The sequence below is a fragment of the Pipistrellus hanaki genome, assembly GCF_964339955.1.
Source record: "Pipistrellus hanaki genome assembly, chromosome: 17".
Taxonomy (NCBI): domain Eukaryota; kingdom Metazoa; phylum Chordata; class Mammalia; order Chiroptera; family Vespertilionidae; genus Pipistrellus; species Pipistrellus hanaki.
In genome coordinates, this window is record NC_140519.1 from 35,936,064 (window position 1) to 35,943,265 (window position 7,202).

General features: G+C 38.9%; 1 long non-coding RNA gene across 1 annotated transcript; it reads right to left on the minus strand.

Annotated features, from left to right (window-relative positions):
* Positions 1-3,675: 3,675 nt before the first annotated feature.
* LOC311612215 lies at positions 3,676-6,646 on the minus strand. The gene is made up of 3 exons (XR_014793252.1): positions 6,434-6,646; positions 4,716-4,867; positions 3,676-4,225 (listed from the first exon to the last, which is right to left on the minus strand). It is a non-coding gene; the product is annotated as an uncharacterized lncRNA (long non-coding RNA).
* Positions 6,647-7,202: the final 556 nt, after the last annotated feature.

Sequence of the window (7,202 nt, forward strand, 5' to 3'; positions counted from 1 at the left end):
TTCATAGGTTACCTTTTCATTTTGTCAATGGTTTCTTTGCTTTGAAGAACATTTTAGTTGGATTTTAGTCCTACTTCTTTAATTGTACTTCTGGTGTCACATTTTTTTAAAAAAAAAATTATATGTAAGGGAGCTTACAGCCTATTTTTTTCAAGGAGTTTAATAGTTTTGGGCCTTGCATTCATGTATTTAATCCATTTGGAGTTAAATTTTGTGTAAAGTATAAGATAGTGGTCCACTTTATTTCTTTTGCATATGGCTGTGCAGTTTTCCCAGCAACATTTATTGAGGAGACTGTCCTTTCCTCTTTGTAAATCCTTGGCTTTGTTGTACCAGTAAATCAACTGATCATAATGTGTGGGTTTCTGGGCTATTTTACTTACTTCTTTGGTCTATACTTTTGTTTTTATGCTAATACCATACTGTTTTTATGACTATAGCTTTGTAATATAGTTTGGAATCAGGAAGTGTGATGCCTCCCACTTTGTTCTTCTTTCTCAGAACAATAAATTGCTTTAGGCTTTTTGGGGTCTTTTTTGGTTCTACAAATTGTTCTGTTTCTGTGAAAAAAAAAAAAAAAATGCCAGACTTGATAAGGCTTAATTGAATCTAGATTGCTTTGGTTAATATGGATATTTAACACTTTCAATTCTTCCAGTTTGTGAGCATAGAATAGCTTTCTATTTATTTGTGTCTTCAGTTTTTTTCATCAGTGTCTCATTGTTTTCAGTATGCAGGCCTTTTACCTCCTTGGTTAAATTTATTCCTAAGTTTTTTATTCTTTTTGATGAAATTAAAAATTTTTTTCTTAAATTCTCTTTATGGTAATTTATTATTAGTGTGTAGAATGCAAGATATTTTTCTTTCTGAATTTATTCTGTTTAATGGAATTTTTATATATACCATCGGCAAATAATACAGTTTTACTTCTTCCTTTTTTGATATGGACGCTGGTTTGATTTTTCTTGCCTAATTACCTTCGCTAAAACTTCCAATAGTATGTTATATAAAAGTGTCAAGTGTGGGAATCCTTGTCTTATTGCTGATATTAGAGAAAAACTTCAGCTTTTCACCAATAAGTATGATTTTTAGCTATGGGCTTCTAAGTATATGGCCTTCATTATGTTGAGGTATGTTCTCTTTATACCCACTTTGTTGAGATTTTAAAATCATAAGTGGGTGTTGAATTTTGTTGATTCTTTTTATGATTTTTATCCTTCATTTTGTTATTGTATTAGTCACAACTGTTGAATAGCTTTTGTGTCTCTGGAATAATACACATTGCGTATGATCCACTTAATGTATTGTCCAATTCAATTTGCTAATATTTTTGAGGATTTGTACAACTGTATTCATCAGGTATATTGGTTTGTATTTTTCTTTTATTGTGGCATCCCTGTCTGGTGATATCAGGGTAATGCTAACATCATAAAATGAGTTTGTAGCATTTCCTCCTCTTTTGAACAGATGCTCTCTGAATGTCTTTTAGGTCAATCTAGTCTGACAGTAAGATCAGTGTTTCCTGATGGATTTTGTTTTTTCTGGATAATCTATCCTGTGATGAAAGTGGTATCTGAAAGTCCCCTACTAGTATTGCATTGCTCTGTCTCTTTAGGTCTCTTAATATTTGCATTATATATTTAGGTTCTATGCTTGGTACATAAATATGTATGAATGTTGTATCCTCATGTTGGACTGACTTATCATTGCATAATCACCTTATTCGTTTCTTATATAGTATTTGCCTTAAAGTCTATTTTTTCCTCATATAAGTATAGCTACTACAACTTTTGTTTCCAGTTGTATGGATATTCCTTTTCCATCCCTTCACTTTCAGTCTGAGTATGTCCTTTCATCTGAAGTTAATTCTTGTAAGCAACACGTAAACAGGTCTTCATTTCAGCTACTCTATATCTTATGATTGGAAAATTTAGTTCACTTACATTTAAGGTATTGATTGGCATGCATAGTACTTAATTGCCATTTTGTTAACTGATTGGTTTTGTAATGCTTTTGTTGCTTTCTTTTCTTGCTCTATTCCTTTGTGTTTTGATAATTTTCTATACTTTCATTCTTTTATCTATATCTTTTTTTATATCTATTACAGTTTTTTACATTGTGGCTTACATAAAACAACTTTATATCTATTTTGAGTAGATAACAAGTTTGAACACATTTTAAAGCTCTGTATATTAAGCAATCTTTACTCTTTAAAATCCTTTTCTCTTTTTGCTTCTCTAAAGGTTGAGTTCCACCTTGTCTTTTGGGGGCTGACAGATCCCTTCTTCTGCATCGTCTAGTCTGATATTGAGCCCTTTATTGTATTTTTCAGTTTAGTTATTGTATTTTTCAGCTCTATGATTCGATTTAGTACTCTTTTATGTTTTCTATCTCTTTACTCAAATTTTTACTTTGTTCAGCCAGGCCTTTCCAATGCTCATTGATCATGTTGATAGCCTTATTTTGAACTCTTTATCATGTGAATTACTTATGTGCATTTCATTAGGGTTTTTTACTGAAGTTTTATCATGCTTTCTTGTTTGGAACATATTCCTTTGTTTCTTCACTTTCCATGACTCTTTGAGATGTACCTTATTGTTAAGTGCTACCCTCAGTCATGGTTGTATTCAAATCTTTGTCATTGTCCAAGCAGGCTATTTTATTTTTAGCAGGTCAGTGCACCAAAGGGGAGGTTTTCAGTCAGCACCTAGATTCAGGCTTATTGGAAGCCAGATACACAGGCAGCATCTTCCTTTTTATTTAAATACATTTCTATTTTTTTTAATTTTATTGATTTGAGAGATTTGCTGTTCCACTTATTCATACATTCATTGATTTATTTTTTTTACTATATTTTGATTTTTTACTGAGAGGAAGGGAGAGGGATAGAGATTTAGAAACATTGATGAAAGAGAAACATTGAACAGCTGCCCCCTGCACACCCTCCACTGGGATGTGCCCACAACAAAGGTTACATGGCCTTGACTGGAATCGAACCTGGGACCCTTCAGTCCGTAGGCTGATGCTCTATCCACTGAGCCAAACCAGTTAGGGCCGTTGATTGATTCTTGTATGTACCTCACCAGGGCTCGAACCCAATCCTTGTCATATTGGGATGACAACGAAAAGACCTACCTGGGCAGGGCCCACAGGTAGCACCTTTTAAAATATGCAATATACCTCTTTCAGGGGAAGGCTGCGAGATGGGCATTTCTGTCTGTTCTCCCTACTCTGAACCCTCAGGCGAGAACCGGTTAAAAACTGTTTCTGAGTTTGCTATTCTCCCATGGACCCGGTAAACCCATGCCCTGCTGGCAACCAGAACCTGACTTTCAAATGAGGGGTCCCCTTGGCAGCAGAAACATCATTCATGGCACTGGACTTGATCATAAGCTCCTTCCTCAGAGACATTGGTGACCTGGAGTGGGGCAGAGGGAGAGTGCAAAGATGGCACCCACTGTCCTTCCAGTCTCTGGAGAGAATTGTATTTGGCTCATAGACATGTGTTTAATAAGAAGCTGTCTATACACACCCACTCAGGACAAAGCCCTGAGTCTGAAATCTACCTTCACAAGTGGAAGACAGGGAAAGCATGAAGAGACAGGCCACTCTCATCTGGCAATTAATAGAGTTTATTAAGGATAATTTACATACAAGGCACATCTTGGGTGGTAGCAAGAGGAAGTGGGTGTCCTTCATGATGCCTAGCAGGTGCTAAAAAAATTACGTAGAAAAGGCAGGATGGATAGGGGGGATGGATGCATGTTCCATGCAAGGGAAAATGCCTTAGAGCATGCTTACCTGGGGCAGGGCAATAGCCCGTTTCCAGAAATCAGCCATAAAGCATAAGGAAAGGGTCCATTAGACAATCTCTGGGGGGGACTTATGGGGACGCAATCTCGGTTCTTGCCTGACTCGAGCTGTGGCCACATCATGGAACAGTCATCTCCACAGAAGACTGCCCTTCAGGCTACAAGTATGAAGATCAGCGATTAGGCCTCTTTCACAGAAAGGCTGGGCACCTGAGTCTGTAGCCTTGCTGCTGATTCCTGTGGGTGGCAGTGCATTCAGACCTCTCCCTCTGTTTATTAGAGTCCTGTGGGTCCCATAAACATAAGCCTGCTGGCCACCAGAGCCAGGCGATGTAGAGGTGTCTCCTGGGTGGCAGACACTGAAGTCAGGGCATCAGATGAGTGTACAAGCTCCTTCACAGGGCATCAGCAACCTGAAGCGGGCAGAGGAAGAGCACAAACATGGTGAGGGCCAGCCTCTGTCTCTAGAGAGTATTATAGCGGCCCCTAGAGGTGTATTAAGTTACATGCACCTCAGGCTGAGGTTTGTAAGATCAGCAAATAACTCTCTTTCCCAGGCAGTCTGGGTTCTTTCCAGGTATCTGCTTCTTCACTGGGCCCTGGGCAGGTCAGTCTGTGTCCCGAGCTGCCGTTTAAGAACTATATCTCAGTCCACTAGAGCCTGCGGGTCTCCCGGACACATCCCCGTTGCTTTCAAAATGAGATGTTTTGCGTGCTCATCTCTCATGGACAGGATTTAAAAGTTAGGGTACCTCAGGGAGATGCTCGGAGTTTTAAGTCCCCTCCCAATTGTGAATCACTGCGCTGGGGATGAGGTTTATAGCAAGATTGTGTCTCGGCCTCTCCTATTTATTTCTGTGTAGGTTTTTTGTTTTTTGGTGTGTTTTTTTCCCTCTCACTCACCTGATTTCTAGCAGTTGCTCAACCAGCGTGTGTTTTGTCCTGGATGTAGCTGTAGAATTTGGTGTGTTTGTGGGACGAGGTTAGTTTCGGATCCTCCAACGTTGTCATCTTGAACCAGAACCTCCATGACTCAGTATCTTGAAGCGATTGGCCTAGTAGGAAATAAAAGTAAAACATTTGTAGTTACTTATGAATAACTAGAAAATGAAAACTTACTTAAAAATGCTTTTGAAAAATGGAGAATAGTGAGCCTTACCACTTTCTTCTCCCCTGCCAGTAAGAAAGGTAAAAATTGAGTTAAGAAACCAAAATAGGATTTTACATTTTCAAGGTTTTAAAAGCTGGTATTATATTGAGACTTCACTTCTTAGAAGCTAACTTTCTTCATTGGTTAATAATTTGTGTTTTGCACTGTGATGTATACATGAGTATTTTTTTTAAGTTGTTTGAGATTATTACTTCACAGCCCAATTAATAATCTGACCTAGGGGGTAAGTGTCTCTTGTTATCCCTATAATAACTTATTTCTAGCAGGAAAAAAAAATTGTTGATGGATACTGAGTGTCAAGCTTCATTTAAAGTCATGAAAAGTTTATATGCCAATTTTCATGCTACTGTCAACTTGAATTACATCATAAACATTGCTATTACTTCAGAATAGTTTTCCTCTTTTAGATAAATAAGCCTTCTCTTTTGTTTTGGTCATTGCTTGGTGATATCACTATCAATTAATTTCTCTACACTTGATTAGTTTGCTTTAAATTGGTTTTAGGTTCCCTGTACTACTGGTAGTTTTTTAGATTAATCTGAACTATTATACAGGCCGAGAATTTGCCAGCATGATATCCTTTCTTTCCCTTCCAGTCTCTCTGTATAAGGATTTTGTACCGAGAGAGCTTGCGTTTGCACATTGGGGTGCCTCTGTGTGGAGTCACAGAGTGTTTAAAACAGATCCTTTCCAGTTAAGAAGTCATTTATGCATTTGAGAAAGGAAAGCTTTTGTCAAATACTATCATCAACGAAGCATAAATATTTATACACATCCAGTAGGACAGGACACCAGTCATCCAAATAAGACTCATGTGGTGTGGTTTATTGTTGTTTGCACTATTACAACTATTTGCCAAAAACTCTCTATCTCACTTTAATACAAAGAAACAAACAAAATCAGTGTTTACCAAATACTCTTCTGTTAAATCAAAATCATTCATTCACTGATCCTCTATGCCATCTGTTTTGTGAAATGTTTCCATTGTGGCAGAGACTGAAAAACTAAAAAATGTATTTCAATCTGCCTTGCAGCGAGGGTTCTAGACACCAGACAGGTTTGCCAAAGGAGATGCACTCATGTTGTGTCCGAAAGGTGGAACTACATCACCACTGCTTCCTGTGGGCAATCACCGCTGGAAATGTTGGGTCTTTCTGAGCTGGCACTCCAGTGCCTGGTGGCCGCCATGGGGCTGCCCAGCAGAATTTGCAGGGGTTCTGCTGTGGCCTTATTATTCTTACCCCTTGATCATGGCGGGAGAAGCACCTCCTCTGATTCGCGAGTTCTTCACTGTTATTCTGAGGGTCATTCCTGGAGGACCTTCCTAGAGGCTCCTGCTTCCTTGTTTTGAATCACTTTCTGCCTCAAATACCTAGATTTTTGTTTCTTATAACTATCCTGACTGACACTGTATCAGGAATGCACTTATAATTGAAATTTTCTGACTTACCTTAAGTGTGAAAGCATGTCCAAGAAACTTGGCCACTGAAGTTCAAACTTGGTTGCAGCCTCCAGCCCTGGGTGGATGGGTGAAGACCGATCAATCACGTTGGTTGGAAGTGTGGCAGGGTGAGAGGAGGAGGGTCTTTGAAGTCAGCATGAATGCACAGTCCAGGGGGCTCCCAGCTAGAGCTATGGTTTCCAGACAGGCTGACAAAACAGGTAGCAAACTCAAAGGGGAAACCTAATCCTTAGATAACGATAAAAGTCCTGCGGTGGTAAGAATAGACCCCCATCCCTGGGAAGGAAATCCAGCCATGTTAACTAAGCTAGAGGAGGTGGACAGACTCAGCATAGAGTGCAGCCTTTGGAAGGCCAGAGACCGAGATCTTGCATCAACTTCACTTCCTGGCTGCATAACCTTCAGCATTTTCCTTTGTCTGAGTCTCAGTTTTATTAATATCTAAATGTAGATATGAACACCTTGTTCATAGGGTTGTATTAAAGTATGCAAAGCACCCATAGTGTCTGGCACATAACAGGTGTTCAAAGTGGTAATAAGCTATTATTTCCTCAGCTTTTAATAGTGAATGCTTGTTCACACAGAAGCAGGAAGAATAAAGTATGAGAATTGAAAAAGAAGAAAGCAAAAAAAGATAAATTGCAAAATAGAGAGCCAGAAGGGCCAATGTTGTCTCACAGGGCAAAGGGAAACATTCGACTCTGGTGAGAAGAAAGGAAATAAAGTAGTCTGGAGCCGCGGAGAATCTAGGCCAGGG